The 24,518-nt window shown below is 42.7% G+C and overlaps 1 non-coding gene across 1 annotated transcript; it reads right to left on the bottom strand.

Moving 5' to 3' along the window:
* Nucleotides 1-12,085: 12,085 nt before the first annotated feature.
* On the bottom strand, nt 12,086-12,160 carry Trnas-cga (transfer RNA serine (anticodon CGA)). Its single transcript has one exon. It is a non-coding gene; the product is annotated as a tRNA-Ser (tRNA).
* Between the last annotated feature and the right edge of the window lie 12,358 nt (nt 12,161-24,518).

Below are 24,518 nucleotides of genomic sequence, written 5' to 3'. Positions count from 1 at the left end.
AGTTAGGTTTAAGTAGTTCTAAGTTCTAGGGGACTTATGACCACAGCAGTTGAGTCCCATAGTGCTCAGAGCCATTTGAACCATTTTGCATTCTACATATTCTAATACATTGCCTACGTATGGACCAGACACACAATTACAATTTTAAACATGTTACAATAGATTCAACATGGGTTACACTTCAATTCTGTTATAGCATTGCTTGAAATTTGACATAAATATTAATATTCACATCGAAAGTTATTTACAGTTTCTTTAACATAATGACATGAAAAGAAAAAGAAATGAAATCAAAACATTGCTTACACTAATTTATCGAAAATCAGAAGAAAAAATTTTAATATGTACAATAGTATAGCGTTGGTGTTGTTACAAGGAGACCAAACAGTGCGTTCATCGGTCTCATCAGAACAGGGAATGACGGGGAAGGAAGTCGGCCGTGCCCTTTTAAAAGGAACCACCCAGGCATTTACCTGAAGCCATTTAGGGAAATCACGGATACCCTAAATCAGGATGGCTGGACACGCTATTGATCCGTCGTCCTCCCGAGTGCGAGTCCAGTGTGCTAACCACTGCGCCACCACGCTAGGTCCTGATAGTAGGCTGCTCGTATGTGGAATTGGAGAGTACGGAAGGGGTTGCTAGTCAGGAAAAGCCTACGACTTCGTCACGGATTCTGTCTGTACAGAACTATTTTTAACATTCCCAATGAAGGTGGGCTGTTGCCACCGAGTACTACTGAAGTGGGGAATCTTAGAGGGACCTTTTGCTGTTTTATTCAGTGATGTGTCAGTGTTGCATCCCCTTGTGTTCACATGAAGACAAAAAATAGGAGCACTGTAAAAGGTTAATCCTCATTTAATGCTTCAGATCACGTTCAGATTTCGTCGAATGGTTAATTAACGGTCCCTAGTGGTTCCAGCCTGTATGCGGGAGCAAAACTTGTAGACAGCACTCCAAGCGGATGCCATCACGTCCGATGTGGATGCAGCACCACAGTGTCCTTAGAGAAGATATGAAACACCCAAGGGACTCAGCAGTGTCAAAGGTCGTCGCACTGTGAACTGTCGTTTTCGAGCTCGAAATGTGTGGGAGTCAACGCCCCAGGAAAGGGGCGGCCTTTTCGTGCCGATTCTGGTCATCGGTGAGCCTGGAATGTTTACCTCGACCACTCCTAAGAAAACCGCGGAATTTTAACTCTGGGCTCCGCAGTTCTGACGTCCATCACAGAGGTGTCAAAAGAAGGCGCAAAATGTCGGTAAGAGGGGGTGTGACGGCTTTCCCTTACTGTGATCCACGGTCACATTGGCCAGAACGGTGGTGAATTTGGGTGGCGATGTGACATCATTACCCTACCTTACACCTCATACGAACTTATGAGCTCTGGCCTTTTTTCGGCATGTGTCGACACCTTGCTGTCTGAAGCGCCGTCGGGTCCGAGGGGCCGTAGCGGGGGGCGTCGATTTTGCACCATTACAGAGGAAGACTGCACACAACTTTCCACAAAATTTCAAATTTAAGCACCGCAGTGGGTTGGAGTTAGACCTACTACAGTTCGTAATAGTGATTCTTTCATTCTGTTGCGCATTACAGTTCGAGCCTCAGAATTTACTTAACAATTCTTCAGTAAAGAGGGTCGGTTCATTCAAAACGAAGAAAATAGTATGTAGATGTCGTTAGTATTAATAAAATTTATAAACTTAGATGGGTTCGCGCAAATGTACCTGTACTAGAGGGATTATTGAAAATGTTTGAGAATTCCTGCTACACACGGTGGAAAGATAGTAAAGAATACTGAGTCAATTTATTGTATCTCATGAATTCGATGGTATAATAACTATTTGAAGGAATCATTGTTTCCACGACTTCCGTTTTGAATAGTAATGGAATTAGCCTTAAAGACAGTGTAATGTAAACTATTACAAATTTATGTGAAAATCTGAAGAACCTTGAACAGTATAAGTCGAAGGTGAAACTAAGCCGAAAAAGGCATAAGAACATACGGTACTGTTTGTAGACTGTTAGAAGGGAGCACTGAGCTGATGGTTGTTCTTTGAGTTTGGACGATCCCGAAAAAAGAATATTCTGGTATGTTAGCCAGTATGCAGTCGATTAGCGGACCAATATTCCCCTGATAGACACCGTCAGGATAAATCTTGCATAACATTATACCAATTACTGGCTAGTAGGTTAATTAGTTCCGCACAGCGGGCATTTAAAAACTGAAGATAGCAAAGTACTGTATGGACTGTCAAGACTCTAGAGGTTCAAAGTGCTGGTCAGATAGCTCATCCGTCAATATACACCACTGCAAACACGAAAATGAGCGCCTCAGATGTCTGTACTCTTCCAATTGGACTAGTTAATCTGGAAACTTTCAGGTAGGAGTGTTTTACAGACTCAGTGGAGTTCTGACAGTACTTAAGAGCGAAGCATACAGTCAACAGTGGCTCCATTTTTCCTGTCTTTGGCACCACTGTAGTGCATGCTTGGATGCAACGAACACTCCCCTCGCAAGTACCCGTGGATCGAACCACGAAGCTCCCTCTAGAACAGAATGAATGGAAGCGAACACAAGGGAATGCGCTTTCAGAGGCAGCTACTCGCCAGATTTCACTACTGCCTACCTGTAGCTGTGAACAACCATTTACAGTAGACAAAATGGAAGGGAAAATTAAATAGTCCATGAACAGAGCGTTATTGTTTTTATGGGGCTAATAATCAGCAGTCAGCATACATCATAGAGTCACGATGCAAGGATTTCGTATTCAGAGAGGATTATTTCATACGGAGAGCGCACTGGTTTTGACGAAGTAAGCCAAATGGCATAGAGAAGGCAGAAGGCAAGTGTCCTTGTTTGAAGGTTGTGCACTTGACACTATAGCCGCTAGAGCTTTCCTTAGCATCAGTCCAAACGTTTGCAGAGGTTTTTCGCTGGCTTCTCGTCACTGTTAAGGAGGAAATTTAAAGTCGGAGTAGTAATTAGCGAAGGCAAACATAATCTGAAGAAGGTGTAGTTTTAACTCTGGTTATTAATGACCATAGACATTAATGATAAAGAGTGCACTCACTTCAAAAGCTCCTATGTATGTTAGTTTCTGATACCTGCAGTGAATACGCGAAGTACTTCAGGGATTTTAATAAAGGAAGTATAAAGAAGTTAATGCCAATAAAACACCATTAATGAAATGTGAAATATACATACGATCTTCCGTGTAAGCTACTTGATAAAAATTAGCTGTTGAGTTTGTTAGATAGCAGATAGAGCGATCCTGAGTAAGACATTTTTATTTATAATCAAAAATCTATAACGTAACAATGTTACAGACAGCACGAGTGTAGGCAACGAGAATAATCAGATCGTTCGTATAACAAGTAAGACAATAAAAAAAATTACTCATCGCGAAGGAATTATCCGAATGGGACGTAAATCGGTAGATTTGATTTACTTGTACAGACACATAAATTAGTGCAGTTTCAGAAAAATTTGATAATTTATTCAACAGGTAGATCTTCACAAACTGAACAAGTCAATAACGGATTGTTCCAGCTCTGGTCCTTATGCAAGCAGTTCAAGCAGTTATTCGGGTTGGCATTGACTGGTAGATTTTTAAGATGTCCTGAGCTTTGTTCTTGCCGAACCATAACTTGGCCTTGCCTTGAGACGAGAGGATGGAAAAAGGTTAGAAGCATTTGAGATGTGGATGTGGAGGAGAATGGAGACAATAAGCTGGATGGAAAGAGTGAGTAATGAAAGAGTGTTGGAAAGGATTGGTGAGAGAAGATGTCTGCTGAAGGTTGTAAGAGAAAGGAAAAATAACTGGTTGGGACATTCATTGAGAAGGGAGTGCTTGCTAGTAGATGCTTTGGAAGGATTGGTTTGTGGGAGAAGACTGAGAGGAAGAAGGAGATACAAGATGATAGACGACATAAAGGGAAGAGGAAATTATGCAGACCTGAAGAGGATGGCAGAAGACCGGAGAGCCTAGAGACCTACCATGTGAAAACCTGCCTTTGGCAGAACATTGATGATGATGACCTTGGCCAGCAAGGTCGCCGGGTCTCTCACCAATTGAGAACGTTTGAAGCATTATGGGCACCACACCCTCCACCCAACTGGCTGGGAATTTTGACACAGTATCCCTCGGTAGGATAGCCAGCAGCTCTATCAGTGAATGCGAAGCCGAGGAACTGCTTGCATAAGGCCTAGAGGTGGACCAACGCGTTATTTCTGTTGTGACTTGGCAAGACAGCCAAGCCACTAAGAGAGGAAGCCGAAAGGCACGCGTTTAAGCTCACGCAGGCTGGCGTGAGGTCTGGAACAGTTAGAGGAATTGAGTCTGGCAAAAAAGGTACGTAGGTTCTGGAATACTTTAGTCCATAATTGGTGAACATCGGTCTGACGGTACACGCATCACAAGATAAATAGCAAATGATAATGGCGCTTTGCTAGGTCGTAGCAAATGACGTAGCTGAAGGCTATGCTAACTATCGTCTCGGCAAATGAGAGCGTAATTTGTCAGTGAACCATCGCTAGCAAAGTCGGCTGTACAACTGGGGCGAGTGCTAGGACGTCTCTCTAGACCTGCCGTGTGGCGGCGCTCGGTCTGCAATCACTGATAGTGGCGACACACGGGTCCGACGTATACTAGCGGACCGCGGCCCATTTAAAGGCTACCACCTAGCAAGTGTGGTGTCTGGCGGTGACACCACAATTTCCTTTCTCAATCTGTGAAAATCGTTCTCTTGAATAAATCCACTTTCTCTGAAATTGCGGTCATTTGTTCGTCTGTACATATGCACCACGTCTTACGATTTCCATCCCACATGGCTAATTCCCTCATGGGGCGTCTTCTTTTATCTTATTGTGTGTATTGTTGAGAAGTAAGCAAATTTAGAGGGGGTCAGAATTCGCTAATGCACATCTGCGCGGACACGCTCGTCTCAGATGAAAACTGCTTCGAAACCTGGTGGTGCGTGAAATTTTCACTGGCTAACAAGGGGAAAAGATCAGGTTATCTTCCATTCAGAAAGCTGTTGCACTCAGCGACTGTTATACGTGGTGCGGCTAGAAAAAAACCGGACTGATGCTGGAAAAAACATTTATTTACAATTATTTACAATTTCGTGTTATCTCCTTCAATGTACTCTCCTCCTCGGTCTCTACACCGCTCCATACGAATTTTCCACTGTTCATAGCAATGCTGCAGATCATTTTCGGTAAGTCCATACATTACTTCCGTCGCTTTTTCTTTTACTGCTTCAACAGTCTCAAATCTAGTTCCTTTCAAAGCTGACTTGACTTTAGGGAAAAGAAAAATGTCACAGGGGGCCAAATCAGGTGAGTAGGGTGGATGATCTAAGATGGGAATGTTGTGTTTTGCCAGAAACGTCTTCACTGACAACGCACTGTGAGCTGGGGCATTGTCTTGGTGAAGGATTCATGACTTTTTTCTCCACAAATCGTTCCGTTTTCTCCGTACTCGCTCACGTAGGGTAGCCAGGACGCTAATGTAGTAATGCTGATTCACTGTTTGTCCCTCTGGTACCCAATCAATGTGCACAATCCCTTTGATGTCAAAAAAAAAAACAATCATCATTGCCTTGAATTTCGATTTTGACATTCGTGCTTTTTTTGTCGTGGAGAACCAGGAGTTTTCCAATGTATCGATTGGCGTTTAGTTTCGGGATCGTAAGTAAAAAACCACGATTCATCGCAAGTAATAACATTTTGTAAGAAGGTGGGATCACTTTCAATGTTTTCCAGGATGTCAGAACAAATCATTCTTCGGCGTTCCTTCTGTTCAATTGTGAGACACTTTGGAACCATTTTTGAACACACTTTGTTCATGTTGAAACTTTCATGAAGAATCTGCCTAACACTTTCCTTGTCAACCCCTGTTAACTCAGACACTGCTCTGATTGTTAAACGGCGATCTTGTCGAACAAGTTTACCGATTTTTTCAATGTTTGCATCAGTTTTTGCTGACAATGGTCTGCCAGTGCGAGTGTCATCACTGGTGTCGTCGCGGCCATCATTAAATCGTTTAAACCACTCTAACACTTGTGTTCGCGATAAACAATCATCGCCGTACACTTGTTGTAACATTACAAACGTTTCACTTGCAGATTTTCCTAGTTTGAAACAAAATTTGATGTTAACACGCTGTTCTTTCTGTACACGCAACATTTTCCGACGCACAGACAAAACGTCAACTACTTAAAACAGACGCTACGGGCAGACTGAGTGCAGGAGGCAGATGAAACTCGAGCAGTAGGCGGAGCGAGAGTCACGTGACAGGCCACGCGACTTTCAGCCTTATTGCATTCGTTTTATTGTTTCACCAGTACTAGTCCGGTTTTTTTCTAGCTACACCTCGTATTGACTTGCAAATAAAAGATTTCAGCTATCAGTCGTCCTTTTTAACTTTTTTTATTGGCAGATCTAGATTTCAGCTACAAACTAGCCATTCTCAATTAACCATCATTTTTGATCAGTGCATGTAATGCCGGCCGCGGTGGTGTAGCGGTTCTAGGCGCTCAGTCCGGAACCGCGTGACTGCTACGGTCGCGGGTTCGAATCCGGCCTCGGGCATGGATGTGTGTGATGTCCTTAGGTTAGTTAAGTTTAAGTAGTTCTAAGTTCTACGGACTGATGACCACAGATGTTAAGTCCCATAGTGCTCAGAGCCATTTGAACCATTTGAAGTGCATGTAATGCCTGTTGGTAGGGCTTCATCCACAGTTCATTGAATACTACTCTTTCTGTAGTTGGTCGGGCGTCATACACAGTACATTGAATACTACTGTTTGCACCAGTATCCTGGATTAAATTCCAAACCTGTCGTCAGTGTCTCGTGATGACACTACCTTTGAGGGTGATCCGTCGGTCGGACGGAAAAGTCGAGCTCGGCGGTCACCTCTGTGGTATTCGAGAGGAGTGACCTGTGTTCTGGCACTGGGTTCCATCGTATTATATCATGAACTTTAAACAACACAAACACAGCACTATCCTATACACGCAACCATTACACTCACCTACTCTCCAAAAACACACCTACGATACAAGTATCAGATACGCTGCATGAAAGGGGCCAATGGGCGTTGAGAAAGAACACGGTCAGGTGGCTCAGTCCTACATAGGGATATCATAGCTAACAATGAAATACGACATATACATTTAACGTAAAGGCAACATACCAGAAAACATTAAGAGTAAATAATGAAAAAACTCGAAGGGTCAAATATTCCATACCGACGTCGTATTAGTTCCGTACGATATAACTAAGTAGTTTATACAGGTTGATTCCTTTATGACGTTACAAACTTTCATGGATGATGGAGAAACGCGCATGAATCAATTTGAGGTAAGAGAGCGTAGTGCGGAAACGATCCAGTCGAAAGTGTAGACGAAAATCTGTTAAAGTTCCCCCTTAGCCTTGACCAGCGCTCAAGCTAAGGTCCCCAGCTTTCTAGCTCTGACCAACACGAACAAAATTCCGCTGAATGCTGCTCAATACGCTCACATGGTTTCCCTTGTTGATGGACTAGTTACGACGCAGAAATACCGAAATTCTGAAGTCTACGGTACAGATGTAATTCATTTTGTTTACCTGCATAATTTTCATAAGCTGCTACATTTACAAGAGTTATTCAACATTGCATCTCCCACCGTCATTGAGGAGGTTGCGCGAACGCACAAAGTTCTGTGGTGCCCGTTCTAGTGTACCCAATGTCGTTTCAACGGTGTCACAGATAGGGAGGATTCTTTCCAGGGCATTTTCAGGCCTCTAGCACATAGAAATTTTCACATCGCTCCACAAGAAGGAATCAACTGGGCTGAGATCAAGTGAACGGTGTGCCCAGAAAACAGGACCTCATATGCCTATCCACTTTGCTGGGAATGTCTGTTAAAGGCGTTCAAGAACACTCAGGCCAATCTAAGGTGGGACTACATGAAGTGGGACAACATCCGTTGACGAATAACAAGTGGGACACGTTCCAGGAAGCACGGTAGTAGGTGTCTCATAAACACCGTGCTGGAGGAAGAAATGGGCCTTCTACATAATCACTGACTACGCCTGCTCACACGTTAACTGATTATGGATCTTCACAACTGTAACTTGGGGATTCCCATCGGCCCACAAACGACTATTGCGGTTACTTAACATACCGCCTTTGGGGAAACGGGCTACATATGGGGAAACTTACATACGGAGAAAAGTGAGGATCGACTGTAAGGCACTACAAGAAGCATTATCTGTACACGACACGAGGTCAGAAGTCAGCTGGAGTCAAAACATGCGCTTTCTGTATATGGTAGGAGGGTAGTTTCATTTCCCGTAATACTCGCCACTAAGTGCTCTGAGAAACATTTATTTCACTTGCAACTGATCGAGTGCTGATTGCAGCGCGTAATCCAGTCGAGCAAGCACTGCATCCTGAATGTCGGGAGCCCGTATAGTTCGTTGTCCTCCACGCTCGCTTTACTGTCGTACCCAGTGGCCTGCTTCACTTAATCGTTGGAGCAGTCTTGGGTACATGGTGTGAGCCGGATGGCTTCTACGGGGATATTTGGCCCGTACAACATTAGCTCTTGTCTGCTGCTTCCATTTCCTTGCCCTCACACGAAAATCATGTATAGGAATGCCGTCGGATGGTACAATTCGATTTGGTTAGAGCTGTTCAACATTGGTACAATTGAACACAGGCAGCAGTCTACTACAGTACAGACGTTGTACACTATGCCTGCTCATGTCAGTACACAATATGTCATTTGCAGTGGAGTGAGTTATTATCCCAACCTCTACACGTAAGCGCTCGTCAGGGTTGCCTACCCTATAATGTTAGCAACAACGGTACTGGTATATGTATTCGTCTACCAGAGGTATCAGAACGGTTTTTGCTTATAACTTTCGGACAAGTGTCTTTTACCTCAAATTGACACAAATACGTTTCTCCATCATTCCTGAACGCTGGCGATATCATTACGGTATCATCTTATACGGAGTGTTCAAATTACTACAGGAAGTAGAGACAATCAAAATAAATATGTTTGGTTACGGTACATATGGGCAATTTGTGACGCTATGGACGATTTATACTGAAGGTAGCTTAGCGTTCTTATTACAGCTGTGGAACTCTCAGGAACTGTTCGAAAGCGCGGCCACTGACTTGTATGCACGCAGTACGCTTCGGACCATTGGTTGTCGTGTCCGTTCGAAGATTCCTGACATGTCCACGATGGTACCAGCATCTACGGCAATTCTAACTACTGCTTATATTACCACAACGGTTTCATCCACCGGTTGCTTTGTAGGCCTCCAGAGGAAGAAATCCCGACAGGTCAGATGACCTGGATGGTCAGGTCACAGGCTACCACGGTTTATGTATCGATTCCCGAAGGTGCCTCTCTGATGGTGCCTCGCGACAATCCTGAAATGTGCTGGCGCTCCATCGTCCTGGAAGCATATCCTTTAACATTCAAAGGTCCTGATATATGACATAGTAAACGTTAGGATTACCTGTAGTATTGGTAACACTGAAGAAAAAACATGAATGTGTAAGAGAGAAACTGGGAGGCGACGATTTCTTCCTTTTGTTTTTTTCATGTAATTAGAATTCCATCATTCAGTGCTAATTCTGTATTTTGTGTCCTTACAGATGGTAAATTACACTTTATAAGTAAAAAAAAATTTGTTGATCGTGTAACTGCTGCACTTTTAAGCAACCAAAGCTATTTCTTTCATTACAAGTACAGTTTACATGCACATAAAAAACTAAACTCCCCCCGAACAGGCTATGGAGGCCCAACGGTACCGACAGGCCGCCGTTTTATCCTCAACTCACAGGCGTCACTGGATGCGGATATGGAGGGGCGTGTGGTCAGCAGATCGCTCTCACGGCCATATGTCAGTTTGCATGACCGGAGCCGCTACTTTTCACTGAAGTAGCCCCTCGGTTTGCATCACAAGGGCTGAGTGCACCGCAGTTTGGCAGTTTGGGGTCCTGATGTATGACACAGTAAAGGCTCGGCAGTCAGGATGGTCAACCATCCACGGTTTGGCCCAACCCGACAGCAGTTGTGAGTTATATTAGTTCGATGAAGTATTGAAGCAATGTTTGATATATTTTTGATTTGCTTTGTCTTCTTTATTTTTCCATTTAGTTGAGGAAACTTCGTTTTCTAACTCTATTGTTTTATGTAATTTTACTGTAACATCCCTCTCTTGCACATTACGAATCAACCATATTCTAATACAACCTGAATTAAACTTCGACAAGTCAAATTTTCTCAAAATACTGTTATATTTAAGTAACAACAGGATAAATATGGTGAGTAAAAACATTCCATAGATTACCTGGACATTTATTTATTCTCACTCGATTTCTAGAGTGTTCACCGCTTCCATATTTAGAGGTATTTATTAAGACGTTGATCGCATACGTAAAGAAAGCGATCATAATGAGGTAATACCCTATAGGTATCCAATATACCTGACTTAAAAGTAACGGAAGTATTACGTTAAATGACCAAAGCTGCTCGGAGAACAACTGTACACTACTGTCACGAATGATAGGCTACGGTAGCATTCTACAGTAGTCTTAAAACTCTAATCGGTTTGTTTCCAAGCAGTCATCCAAGCCAGCCATCCATACAGACAGCAGTTTTAAATATCAGTGCACATTCTCAGTCAGAAACACGGACACAACAGCCTAACGTTAGCACTACTAACATAATCTTCCCTAACATTACAAATTGACTTCACAGACCATGTGAGACCATATGTTCCTCATCGAAACATATTTGTTTTGATGTCCTGTAACTCTTCTCTGAATGTGAATGAATAGTTTCGTAACACCTTGTACAAGTCGGAGTGGCCATGGATAGCAGCAATATTATTCGCCTCTTATCGACAGAAATATAACTGATGTCAACCTATGAAATTCGCATACAAGAGTCTGTGAATGTGTTTTAGTTCCATAACCTAAGCTATGTATAAAACGTCGTAGAAGATTAAAGCAACATCTTAATTGAAGATATTCATGTAATTATAACTTCACATATGAAGCGACAATACATGCAGCAACTTGTCTGTTGTTAATTCTGGGTGATCGAAAAGCACTAACGATAATCGATAGTTAAAGTATCAGAATACTGCTGGGAAACAACTTTCCACCTTTGCCGGCAGTATTACCAGTACCACAGGCGTGTCCCTTCTGCTGCGTGTTTAGTTCTCCCCCTGCTTGTGACGCATTCTATCGTTTCGCGTCCCTCGGTAGTAATCCTCGTTTGTTATTCCGCGTGGCAGGAGCTGTAAATGAATATTGCAAGGGATGCTTACTCCCCCAAGCGCCGCTATTCCTTTGCCTCTCCCTGTGGCCGAGTGAGAGCATATTTACAACCTGTTCCCTGTTCGCGAGATACATTCCTTCTTTCTACATGTCGGAATGGCGGTTCGTCCATCTAGTCAAGCTATAATCTAGACACGGAGTATCTTCACACACATTAGATAATATTTGATTCACAAAATGCAGTATATGATACTGCACAGCTAATGCTTAACAAAAATGAAAGAAACATTATTTTCGTCCCATGGGAGCACTATAGGTCGTCGAATATTGTCAGTATACGATGTTGGACTTACATTGGTTTGATAAATGGCACTGTATGCAAAGAAATAGACAAGGCTGCTTGTTTTGGTGTTGAGTTTTGTTTTCCCGGACCGGTATCTGGCTATACGTCCATCGTCAGCGCTCGTATAATTTACTACTGTTCTTTCATAGAATTTCACTAGATTAATTTATAAATTTTGCTTTAACGTTTAACTGGCTTTTAGCGCGCCGTGATAGTGCTACAGACGGAGCAGCTTACGTCAGTCACCAATTTCATACCGGCTTTAGGACACTGTTAATATAAAACGTTTGTAATACTTTCACGTTTATCCTTGGCGATGGTACCGCCGCTGGACAATCGTAGTACAGTGCTGAAGCTCTCAGAAGTAGTTTCATCTTTCCAGAATGAGATTTTCACTCTGCAGCGGAGTGTGCGCTGATATGAAACTTCCTGGCAGATTAAAACTGTTTGCCCGACCGAGACTCGAACTCGGGACCTTTGCCTTTCGCGGGCAAGTGCTCTACCAACTGAGCTACCGAAGCACGACTCACGCCCGGTACTCACAGCTTTACTTCTGCCAGTACCTCGTCTCCTGCCTTCCAAACTTTACAGAAGCTCTCCTGCGAACCTTGCAGAACTAGCACTCCTGAAAGAATATTTTTAGTTTCATCTTTCTTTAAATGTCGATGAACATAACATAATACAAATGACGAATAGGAGGAACCTGACGCAGTACTATTAGAAGATTAATGATAAAATTCTGGAGAACGTGACAACGATGAGATATTTAAGGCAATACTAAGAACCGATTGAAATCGGACAGACGTCTATAATAAGAAGTAACAAAGGAAAATGGAAGACACACTTGTTGAGAGTGTCATGAGAAGTGATGTGTAGCTGTAAAGGAAACGGTATACTGTATACAGAAGTCTGTTACGGAAATTGTAGAATGCTGCGCCTCTCTCAGGAGCTGTTATCGAGTGTTACTTAAAATCCGTCTTGATTGCCAATTTTTTATCCAATTGACCGGTTCCGGTTCATTCAGAACCATCTTCAGATCTGATATTTCAGTTACAGGAGTAACCCGTCCAAATCCAGCAACTTTCACATGCTACGTCCCATTTGGACGGGTTACTCCTGTAACTGAAATATCTGATCTGAAGATGGTTCTGAATGAACCGAAACCGGTCATATGAATAAAAAATTTGCAATCAAGACGGATTTTAAGTAACATTACAAAATCACTGATTGCTGTTATCCCATAAGACACTATGTCTGTTTTTGCTGTTGTCGAGATTCCGTGACGGCACACAACGCAGGGACTTAGGGAGGCGCTGCTAGTGTCGTAGTGCATCGGTACAGTCCGGATACGAAATTGTAACAGACGCGCTCAGTGAAGTTATTTGGAAATCTTTGGAAGAAATGCGCCGTTTTTCTCTCGAAGACCTGTTGGGTAAATATAGGAAGCAATCATTCGTGGAAAACTGGTGGGAAGCTGGCGTAGGGGTCTTGCGAATTGTGTGAGGAATGTAAGGGCACGAGTCAAGGTGTACGGACAGTAACTTTTTTTGTGTCCGTATAGAACGCTGGAATAGGAGAAACAAAGGCTCATATTAATCGGAAGGTTGAAATTACTCTCCACCGTAATGTACAGTTGCTTGAGGAGTGCATACGTAGAGCGAAAAAGGTATCCCATTTACAGAACATGTTCTAAGGTGTACCTCTAGCAGTCAGAGCAGCTCTCTCGTTGGCTGCATTCGGTAAAACAATTACGTTCTGAAATCTTTCGCCCTGTCAGACAGGTGCTGCCTTCATATTCCAAGAAATATTAGTCACTTTTAGCTGTACAAATATACATAGAGGATTAAATAATGCTGAGCTATACGAGAAACTTCAATGCCTGTTACGGAAAAGGATTTAAAATAATGGCGTGTAAAAGCAGTGGCAACATGCGGAGTGGCAGGTAGTTCTCCCACTATCGATTAAACGAACAGTCCACCTACGTGGATACGTTTCAAATTGTCTGCTGCTTCACTGTGAGGTGGGAGATACCGGTTTAGCTGACAAAAGCAGCGTTGACGAACATTCGTCTAAATACCTACCACGCAAAGGCCCCATAACTCCAGTCCACGCCCAGTAGCTGAAAGTTAGTCGAACTGTCGACCTTTCGGGATTCTCGCATGACTCGTTTGAAAAAATGTCTAAAATTTCCTTTAAGTTGATTTATTGCCTTTAAAACACAGAAAATGGCTATCAAATCCGTATTTAATAACGCGACTTCAGTTATGCAATGTTACCGACTGTCTCTGTAACAAGTTCACACCGAAAAGCAGCCAGAATGTACTTAGCCTGAACCGATATTTTGAACCTCCTAAAGAGTCACTGACGCACGACTGCTTTCGAGTTTAGACATTCAGTCGTTCGGTAGGCTTCATGTAAAGAAGCGCTCGCGATAATCTCTCGTAAGCTGCACTAAACATGACACGCGGAGTTTATGTTCGACCTGAAATGTTCACACACGAATATCTCCTAAGGTAAATCACTCACAAAGCTCAAACTTTAACAAAATACTCAACACTGTAGTCGTTTTTCGTCAACGACACTAGAACCGATCAAATGCGCGAATTTCTTCATTTTGGTTCAAATTCGGTCAGCGCGGTTTGACATAGGTGTTTAGCAGAAGACGGCTGCCGTCCGACTATCTCGATTTATAGATCTGAGACCCAAAGCGAAACTCAAACGCGCTAGAAATGTTGAATTCCTATTGGCTAATATGTTAAGCAGTCAGTCAGCTTATCTCGAGGACTTCTATACTCGCGGTATTTCTAATGTCAACCAATCCAATAATCAGAAGTGATTTAGACTAGAAATCTCATAATTCCGAAATTAAATAAAATGTAATGAAAACAAAATACGATTCCTTTCCACAAAATAAATTACTAATAAATTTAATATTCGATCCGCTTCTGGCCGCCTTTTACAAAATCTAGCTCACTAAGCTCACTCGGACATACGTCATAAATTCCCCTATTACACAAGTTTCTCACGCATACATTTACATAGTTTCAATAAAATATCACATTCGCACTTCACGTGTGTCCTCCATCCACTCTCTTAGTCTTTCCAAAACACTCACACAACCAAAACACAAAGAAATAATACTTTTCCAAACCACTTTTAATTACGTCAGAAATCTGTGGTAATGAAACTAAAGACAATTTTAGGAAATTAGATTGTATGGACGTATCCTCTTCGTTGTAGTTTCAATTGATACTACAGCTGAATGCATTACAGAACCCTACTCCATTGTGAGCATGGTTATCATGAGTTTTAGATAAAATTTATATCCCTGAAAGTACTAAAGTTATTGATTTGAAATATTAACGGCATGGTTGTGTTATCCATGGAATTTGGTCTACTATGTATGAAAGAAATGGATTAACATTTAATAATACTTCAGAGTCATAGAGAGTGTGTTTAACGTACTTCACGGAACATTAGCCAAGAACACATCTCGCTCGGATCATTAGCCACCATCAGCCGAGCCAGCGTGAGAACCAACATCTGCTCTCCTGCCGACTCTACGGCAAGCTACGCTTTCAATGCCAGGTGACAACTGGTAATAATTTTCTAAGTTACAAACAGTACAAAGTGCAAACATTCAGCTATCCGAAATGAAGAATCTTAGAATTTGAAACGCCTTTTATTTCATCACGTTTCATTTTCTCCCGTTTCAAGTTGTCAGATATTTTCGTCTGCTGTCATCTGTATACGTTTTTGTGCAGCTCCTCTTCTAACAGCTGTTATTTCCGTTTTATTTTTTCATTCGCTTCATTGTGGAATAGTCACTGGGGTCATCCAGGCATAATTAGACCACAGATTCCCCTAACACAGGTTTCCAAGATTCAGCTACCTTACAGCACTTGTTATTCGCCATTCTTACCTACCACCTTCATATCGAATTCTGAACCCCAGGTACATGTGGCATTTTACTCAGCAAAAAAAGCAAATCCATCTATACTATAAGTTCAAAAATGGTTCAAATGGCTCTGAACACTAAGGGACTTAACATCTGAGGACATCAGTCCCCTAGAACTTAGAACTACTTAAACCTAACTAACCTATGGACATCACACACATCCATGCCCGAGGCAAGATTCAAACCTGTGACCGTAGCGGTCGCGCGGTTCCAGGCTAAAGCACCTAGAACCGCTCAGCCACCCCGGCCGGCTATACTATAAGAAACTGATGTATGTATGTATGTGGCACATCTGCTTCCAAACCACCAGACGATTTCAACCAAAGTTGGTGCACATATCCCTTACTGTCATGTAACACCTCCTGTGGGGTTAAGAACCACCCACCTATTGTAGTTCAGGAAATATGGCCTCATAAACAGTGAATTACCTGAAAAACTGCCTCATCATGCATGACGTTTAAAGATGTTACTTCTGCGCTACTAACTCTATTCGCAATGCAATTCTCAGGCAATATACACATATACCGAAAGTTGCACGTAGAAAATCATATCATGGCACTCCACATTGATCAGGAGACGAGAAGCCGTGGACACTGAGACGCGTGAAAAACTACCGCATCATGCATGACGTATAAATTTATTACATCTGTGATACTAACTCTATTCGCAACACATTTTGCAGACAGTATCCACATAAGCCACTGAATGTGCATACAGACCTATATCATTGTATGGCTCATAAATCAGGAGATACAACGTCATAAACACTGAACTGCGCGCGTAAATTCGCATTATGTATGAAGTTTTAAGAAATGACATCATAAACAGTGAGGTGCGAGAAAAAATGTTGATTGTGGTTGTCTCGTGTAGGAAGTTTCCTTCTGCTGTGCCAATGAACTCGACAACATCACGTAGCACAATTCAGGTGTTGTCATCGATATTTTGCCTCGAAGGTAACTGGAAGTAATAGTGGCAGACAACGGCCTTCAGTTCACGTCAAATTAATTTCAAACAGTCTGTGAACGCATTGGCATACAGCATCTAACTAGTGCACCGTTGCACCCACGGTACAACGGCAAAGTGGAACTTTTTGTCAGGACGCTCAAGCGGCAGATTGTCAAACTTCGCTCCGCATACACCAGGGATCAAGCATTGCAACTGTTTCTCGCCTCCTATCATTAGCATTCACGAGATGGACCATCGTTGGCGGAATTGCTTCACGGCCGCCGGGATCGGACACTGCTCCACCTGCTCCACCCTCCTCAGCATCCGGCGCCGAAGGAAGGCCGCAAGTATCGCTTAGAGCCGCATTATATTGTGTTTTTCAGGGTTTTTAACGGCAAAAGACGGTGGGCGTGAGGCGAGATAGTCAGTCGACTTGGCGCTTAAATGTACCTTATTTCAGATCCAGATGGTTTGCAGCGCCGCCATCAAAATCAACTTCTCCTCTGTCACGTACACGATGATCTTCCAGTCTCTCTTCCCCCAGATTCACGGGTCCAGAGGACAGCGCGGCCGCAGGTGCCGCCAGAGGGTGTCCTCACGACACCGCGGGACGACCCCACGGAGACGGAGCTTCCGCCTCCTCCGCCTCCTCTCGTCCTACCGATGGAGCTGGACCCGCCCAAACCACAACAGTCGCCGCCTTCTCCATCTGGTTCATGGCAGCAGGACATGGACGCGTACCCTTCTAGTCGTTTTCTGGGAGACATTTCCGCCAGAGCGCAGGCCGGATGGCGGGGTACGGCCGAGAAGCCTGACGCTCCCTGCAGTCACAACTTCCGGCCCGACGTTGCGGCCACACACCTGCATCCCCCGCCATGGTCACACACCCTGCACGAGGACGGCCCGTCGCTCTGGGGGGGAAGGAATGTTCCAGCGTAACCACAAGCACCGGAACGAAGGGGAAGAGTGAAAGACCAGAGAAGGTGGTGAGGAAACGTTAGCCTACAGCCCACTGACAAGGACTGCGCCGTCCCAGGAGCGACCTCTGGAGGAAGTGACTATAAGCGCCACTCCTGATAGCCTCGGCCGCTCATATCGGCTCAGCATACGGACATTAGAGGACAGACCTGTTGAACATTGTGCACAGCAAACAATAATACTATTTGCGTGGCGCCCATCGTTTGCGACTACACCACTGTAAATACAAGTTCTGACAATTTGCTTTATAGAAATAAAACTACTAATGTTACACTACTGCCCATTAAAATTGCCATACCAAGAATATATGCAGATGATAAACGCGTATTCATTGGACAAATATATTATACTAGAACTGACATGTGATTACTTTTCATGCAATTTGGGTGCGTAAATCCTGAGAAAACAGTACCCAGAACAACCACCTCTGGTCGTGATAAAGGCCTTAATACGCCTGGGCATTGAGTCAAATAGAGCTTGGATGGCGTGTACAGGTACATCTGCTCATGCAGCTTCAACACGATACTACACTTCATCAAGAGTAGTGACTGGCGTATTGTGACGATCCAGTTGCTCGGCCACCATTGACCAGACGTTTTCAATTGGTGAGATATCTGGAGAATGTGCTGGCCAGGTCAGCAGTCGAACATTTTCTGTATCCAGAAAGGCCCGTACTGGACCTGCAACATGCGGCCGTGCATTATCCTGCTGAAATGTAGGGTTTCGCAGGGATCGAATGAAGGGTAGAGCCACGGGTCGTAACACATCTGAAATGTAACGTCCAGTGTTCAAAGTGCCGTCAGTGCGAACAAGAGGTGACCGAGACGTATAACCGATGGCACCAGTATGGCGATGACGAATGCACGCTTCCAATGTGCGTTCACCGCGATGTCGCCAAACACGGATTCGACCATCATGATGCTGTAAACACAACCTGTATTAATCCGGAAAAATGACGTTTTGCCATTCGTGCACCCAGGTTCGTCGTTGAGTACACCATCGCAGGCGCTCCTGTCTGTGATGCAGCGTTAAGTGTAACCGCAGCCTCGGTCTCCGAGCTGATAGTCCATGCTGCTGCAATCGTCGTCGAACTGTTCGTACAGATGGTTGTTGTCTTGCAAACGTCCCCATCTGTTGGCTCAGGGATCGAGACGTGGCTGCACGATCCGTTACAGCCATGCAGATAAGATGCCTGTCATCTCGACTGCTAGTGATACGAGGCCGTTGGGATCGAGCACGGAGTTCCGTATTACGTTCCATATTCTGCTAACAGTCATTGGATTTCGACCAACGCGAGCTGCAATGTCGCGGCCCAATTATAATTGACTGGTTACACAAGTAACTTAGAATTGTACTGAACTCACAAGAACATGCATTAGTTAACTTTGTTGATATTTCATCGTAACCACTAGAATGCTTTGTTTTTAAAGATTTTGTATGGAAGTTATTTCTTTTGGTGAAGTGAGTGACATATTCATGTACCTGAAGCTATTTGTAAAGGCTAGTTTCAGATATTCAAGGGCATTATTTACTGATCCTGACAATTCCATTCTATCAGTAACGGATATAAAGTACTTCCCAAATAGGTTTGCCACACTATGCCCATCGGTTACTAATGTGTCATCTTCCCTTAGTGCTATCTGCTCTTGTTCATTTCTGGTTCTACCAGTCTCCTTTTTCACCTGATCCCGTATTGTTTTTATTTTGTTCCCTGACATTGCTATCTTCTTCTCGTAGTGCATTTGTTTAGATGTCTGAATTACTTTCTTTAATATTTTGCAGTGTTCCTTGTATTTAGCTAAATCATTAGCATTGGAGCTGTTCTTGGTCGACAGATACATTTTCCTTTTTGTCTTACAGGAAATCTTTATTCCTTGTGCAATCCATGGTTTTCTTATAGACTTCTGTTTAATTTGAGTAACTTTTAGAGGAAAACAGTTTACAAACATGGTACTGACATTGTTCATGAATGTGTTATTTTTTCATTCATGTCATGAGCACTATAAACATCTTTCCAGTTCATACGTTTGAGCAGTTTTCTAAAAGAGTCAATTTTTGGTTGATTGACTACTATCCTGTTATCAGATTTAGCAGTCTTGATGATCTGCTTAGAATTTACATCTAAAACAATGAGCTGGATGTCATGATCTGATAGTCCATTTATTACAGGTTTTATGATATGATTTTGTTCCTTTGATTTGTCTATAAAAATGTTATCAGTGGCTATCCTTGAGGATTTAGTGATCCTTGAAAGACAACATTACTAACTGCAGTAAATGTTTACTGGAAGCTTGCATTAGAAAATCTGTATTAAAGTCACCAGCAATTAAAATTTCTTTGTTTCTCCCTGTTAAATAACGCAAAAGAGCTTCTAGATGATTTATGAAGAGATTTTTACTTGCTGCAGGTGCTCGGTAAATAGTTACTATTATACAGGATCTGTTATAGAATTCTACTTCTGTTGCACATGCTTTTATATGCTGCTCTAAACAGAATTTATTAACGTCAATGTTCCTGAGTTTATGGCAGTTTTTAATAAACGTGGCAACTCATCCTCCATCCATATCTACTCTGCAGAAGTAGGAAGCTAATGTCTAACATATCTATACCGGTGGTCTCTTGATGTTCAGAGAGTCAGATTATGTCAATTTGGTTAGATGAATTCATTTCATCAATACAAATGACTAGTTCATCAATTTTATTTCTGAGTCCAGGAATGTTTTGGTGTAATAAAGATAACTGATACTGCATACTAATGGGATTACAACTGCTTTGGCGAAGATGAACTGGCAGTTTCTGATTAGTTTCTGTGAAACATTGTTTAAGTGGAGGCTGTATGCTAAAATCTGACTCCTGTTCATCTGTTTTCTCAAACTGAGTGTGTCTGCCAATGTCTCTTAAGACTCGTTTTCTTTCGCCCTTCCATATTCTAAAAAAGGCATCCCTCTTACACCTGTGACCACTGGTATTTTACCACTTGTGACAGTGACCCCCCCCCCCCCCCTTAAGTTTACTGCAATCAACCCAGACAGTTTGAAACGTCCCCTTTTAAAAAATTATACATGACTGTGCTTATCCTGACACACAATATTCTTTTAGCGCAACGCAATCTCACTTTCAAAAATCCCTACAAAAGAATGGCCCTGACTAACATTAACCTATACGTTTCACAAATCACATACCTCACAAAAATCTTGGTTACTCGAACTACTGCAATACAGCTAGCGCCACTACTGCCAGCTAAATAAAAGATTCAAACTACGGAAAGCACTAACTACTGACAGGCATAGTTAGCAAATGAAAGATTTTAATAGAGAACAAACAATGTATTTACCTTAATAGTCATCAAAAGTCATAATATATATCGCAGTTCATGACATCCAGTCTTACAAATTTCAAAACTCCGCCATTTCTCTCCCCACATCCACCACTGCTGGCGGCTCACCTCCAACTGCGCAACGCTACGCGCTGTTCACATCCAGCTGCCCAACGCTACAATGGCGAGTATTACAACAATGCAAAGCAGCCACAGACTGCACACAGCACAGCCAGTGATTTTCATACAGAGCGCTACGTGGCGTTACCAATAAGAAAACCTAAACAGCCTACTTACAAGTTTTCCCTTCCGTTTCCTTGTGAGGTGAAGGCCATGTCTAGTGTAGTCCCACCTATCGATAGCATCCACAGGAGTCAAACCAATATGGGACCCTATATCCGTCCTAAGCAGCCACTCCAAGTTCACCCTCCTGACGGAATAGTTCAAATGACGCCGATCATGGCGTTTCAACAAAAATTCCACACTCGTATGCTTCGTTGCTGATGCTATCTTCACTAGGTCACTCTCTATGGAACATTCAGAGTCTCTGTCATTGCTATTTCCCGGACCACCCACTATAACCGCTGCATCTCCCTTTGTGAAATCTTTGCATAAAGAACCTACATCCTGTGTTACCTGGCCCAGATCTGCACTAGGCTTCAAAAAGTTTGTGACCTGGTACGCTGGACCTAGATTTTCCTGCAGTAGTTGGCCAACACCTCTACCGTGGGAACTACCTAATAACAGAGCTTTCTTTCTCTTTACAAATTTCCCTACCTTTTTCAAGTCCTTGAAAGCTTATTGTGCCCTTTCTACAGCTTTAGCTACATGAGGCTCATCCGATTCTGACTGAGGCAACAGGTCAAATCTATTTTCAAGATTTATGACAAAGCTGTCTGATGCTCTCCTTTGCCTCTTCCCCCTATTACCTGTTGCCACTTCCCACCTCTGTTCACCCTTCTCCCTCTTTAACCTGTCCAGATCCTCCCTTGCCTTGTCTAAGTCAACTTCAAGAGCTGCAGTTTTCCCTTCCTATTCCAGTATTTTCGTATCTTTACTGCAGATCCTACAACACCACTGGTGAGTCTCATTTATGTCCCCATTTCGCACGCCACTACATTCGCCACAAAGAAAGAAACTAGAGCACCCATCACACCACACCCCGGAACTAGCGATCCTACGGCATATCACACACTTCTCACTCATGGTAAAAACAGAAATCGTATAAACTTATTTAGGTACTGACTAAAACGTAAACAGAGGACCCTAGAAACTATTCAGAGAGAAATAAACAAATTGAAAGGGTGCTGAATAAAGAAACTGGTGATTTCATATCAGTTTAAATCACTGTTTACTTACGATACGCGCGCGTGAAATTAAGCCTAAAATCCGTGCTAAGGCGCGAGACGGATAATAAACTTCTTTCCCCGTTTAATCTTCTTTAACACTTCACTAACACTTCCACTAATGTAACAACACTTATACTATATTTCTATCAACTGGAAACGTTTACCTGTAAGTTTAATTCACTGCTTACTTACAATTCGAACGCTTGAAATTAGGCCTAGGACTCGTGCTACAGGCGCGAGAAGGAAAATACGCTTCTTACCCCGTTTAATCTTATTTTATACTTCACTAACACTTCCACTAATTTAACAACATTTAGATTATATTTATAACAACTATAAACGTTTGAAAACAGCTTAATAACAACGCTTTTTATAATTATTTATTGCAGCATATACTCGAAGAGTCCGCGTCGGCGCAGTGTTGCCAACTTGTACTCTGCACAGCATTAAAGTCTCATGTTAATTCCGCCACAATTCGACGTCTGTCCTGTTTTACCAGTCTGCCCAGCCTGTGACGTCCGGCATTTGGCATGAGGTGTGGCCGCCTAACGCCACGACATCTGGTCGTGGTTTCACCACGTGCTGGAGACGCTCACCAAAGCGCTCCTCGTACACACGATAACTCTTGCAGTTTCCGAAATGCTCGTGCCTAGCCTGCAGGACATCGCAATCTGATCTCGGGCAAACTCACATACATCGCTCGCCTTCCCAATTCTACACACGAGCAGCATGCACACTTACACTACATGCTCAGTGCGTGTGTCTGACTAGTGGTCATTCCTCGCCAGGTAAAGTCGCCATCGCCTGGACGGTTGTGTATCGATAATAGGTCGATGGTCATAATGTTCTGGCTGATGTGTGTAGATCTGAGCTTCCCATTCGTTGATTTCGAACAAAACTTTGACAACATAAATCAACAACAGCTACACAGAAAACTGTGAGAAATTGGCATATGCACCAAACGAATAATTATAGTCAAAATTCCAGTGACAGAGACAAGAACTAAAGTAAAAATGTTTAACAGGACAACTGAAAGCTTTGAGGCAAGGTGATCTCCATGTCGTATTCAATATAACCCAAATAAGATCAATAAAAGAGGCACCATATTTCTGAAAACTAACAAGATACATGCTGATAACATTTGAATAATAGGAAGAAATGACAATGCAGTTAAAGGAACACATATGGCAATGGATACAGGCGCGTTATACTCGGCCTCACAAAGAAGTGAAAATAAAACCAAGTATACAGTAATGTCACACGTTGAGGCCAGAAGAACCCCAAAAGATCTACAGGTAAGCGGGATATGTTCCAAAGGCGTGTCCTCTTTTAGACACTTGCGAGCCTAAATATCAGACAATAACAACATTGGAATGTCTACAAGGGAAAGTATACAAGCTGAGAACAAAGCTTACTTGGCAAGTTGCAGCTCTTCAGAAACAACTTTTTCACGACAACAATAAGATCTTTAATACATATCTATCTCCCAAGTTCAACCATTTGTCACATATGGGTCGGAAGCATGGACGTTGACTGATGATAGTACTCTAAGAACATTTGAGAGAAAACTACTACGTCGCCGTCTGAAGATGGACATGGAAGATCGAAACCGGTGACCTCAGTAACATAAAAAATTTTAAAACTATTTGTGGCTTGCTGCGTCATTCACCAAGTACTACGTAAAATTTATGGCCGGATAGGGAGGAAGAAGGCTGGACGACATGCTATAACGCCGAGCTACAAATATTAAACAAGGAAGAGATAGAGTAAAATTTTTCAATTACGATGGCTAGGCCACTTGGAGAAAATCTCTCAGAATAGACCCAGAAAAAGGTGGATTGATGATGTAAGAGATCTCACCAGCATGGAAATCCGGAGGTGCAAAACAACTGAAAAAATCCCAGAAACATGGAGGAAAACAGTTGAAGAATCCAAGGCTCACCAAAGGCTGTAGCGCTACAGATGAAGAAGAAGCTGCAACAGTTATTGTCAAGTTTACCTTAGGAGAGGATACATCGCCTTACAACACATTTCACAACCCTATCAGCGCGTGCGTCCAGGTTAGAGGGATTGCAGGTACATAACGTCAAAGTCTTTGTAAATTTTACTCGATTTTCTAATCACTGAAAAAAAGATCACATGGCGTTTCAACCCATGAAGTTTCATTTTACTTCTTCTTCCACTTCTGGGTGCTTAACTTCTTTGTCACACAGTATATAAAATATCTTAATGTAACAATAATATCTTGCATACATCACTGAATACTACAATGCTTTGTCGTGTCGTTGTTGTGGTCTTCAGTTCCTGAGATTGGTTTGATGCAGCTCTCCATGC

The sequence above is a fragment of the Schistocerca serialis genome, chromosome 5 (genome assembly GCF_023864345.2).
Source record: "Schistocerca serialis cubense isolate TAMUIC-IGC-003099 chromosome 5, iqSchSeri2.2, whole genome shotgun sequence".
Taxonomy (NCBI): domain Eukaryota; kingdom Metazoa; phylum Arthropoda; class Insecta; order Orthoptera; family Acrididae; genus Schistocerca; species Schistocerca serialis.
This window is presented reverse-complemented; position numbering and strand designations above follow the sequence as displayed.